The following is a 1,315-nucleotide window of genomic DNA, read 5'->3' as shown; positions in this document are numbered from 1 at the left end:
GAAAAACTTTAAAAAAGTAGAAAATACATTATAAGACATGGGTTCTATATTTTTCACTATATCAAGTTTAATCATTGTAATTTGAGACTCCTATTATTTAGCTCTAACACAGTTTCATTTAAATGTTACCTTTTGTGCAAATGTTACACATATTATTTTATTCATTAGTAACCTAATATCAAAAACAATAGTGTTTCACAAATATATCCACTGGGGTTTATATAGGAGGTATTATTTCAAAGTCACGGCATCTATTTCATTGTTTTTTGTAATTGAAAAAATGTTAGGGAAACAGTTAACGGCAATTAGTTTTCATGTAGTAATAAAATATGTTTATTTTCCATTGAAACCTGTATATAGTCTATGCTCATTTATTTCTTTTATCTGTGTTGTATCATTAACAGAAAATTTACAATTAAATGCTTTTTGCAACTGAGAAACTAATGAAGCCCCCTAAATGAGTAACCTTTTCAAACTAAGCAAAAATAATGATGTTCAATTCTTTTTGAGTAACATGATGAATGAAATCAAAGTAAAGTTTCTGTTCCCTCCTGTGCAAAAAAATTCTAAAAGTAATTCCAAAATGTCATATCTTTTATATTATACTCCTTTTAAAACACACTTTTATGTACTTTGCTTTATTGCAAAGTCTCAATAATTTTATAGCAAACTTTTGTATATCCAGATATGCCCATTTCCACGGCAAAATGGTTGTAGTCTATCTTATATATTATGTAAATGAAATGAAAAATCTCTTAATAAAATGCTTATTGATGAAATTCTGAAAGATGTAAAATAAAATATCTATATAGACAATGCAAATGAGCAAAAGTTAAAATAACTTAAAATAAATGACAATATACAATAATATTCATACATATTCACTGTAAAAATGTACTGTTGGTAGGTAAGACCAAACCATACAAATCCTATTTCCTGAACTTAACCATTACATTTCAAATTCAAATTACCAAATAAAATTATTTACAGTTTTGTGCCAACATGGAACCACTTAAATAAATATAAATAAATCTATGGGTGTATAATCTGTTATATACAGGCTCACATCTGCTTCCACACAAAATATGTGATAAATATGCAAAATTTCTGTTATTCACTCTTTAGCACAAACATAGTTAGACATGGAGTTGTAGGTAAAAAAGCAAAACATACAGCACTATCTATACACATCATGATAACATTACAATTATTATACATGATACACACTTGCAGTACAATATACATACATGCATGCAAGCACATATTAATGCACGCACACACACACACACGCACTCAATCACTCATTCATTCATTC

Source organism: Penaeus vannamei, chromosome 8 (genome assembly GCF_042767895.1).
Source record: "Penaeus vannamei isolate JL-2024 chromosome 8, ASM4276789v1, whole genome shotgun sequence".
NCBI lineage: Eukaryota > Metazoa > Arthropoda > Malacostraca > Decapoda > Penaeidae > Penaeus > Penaeus vannamei.
Note: the sequence above shows the minus strand (reverse complement) of the source record.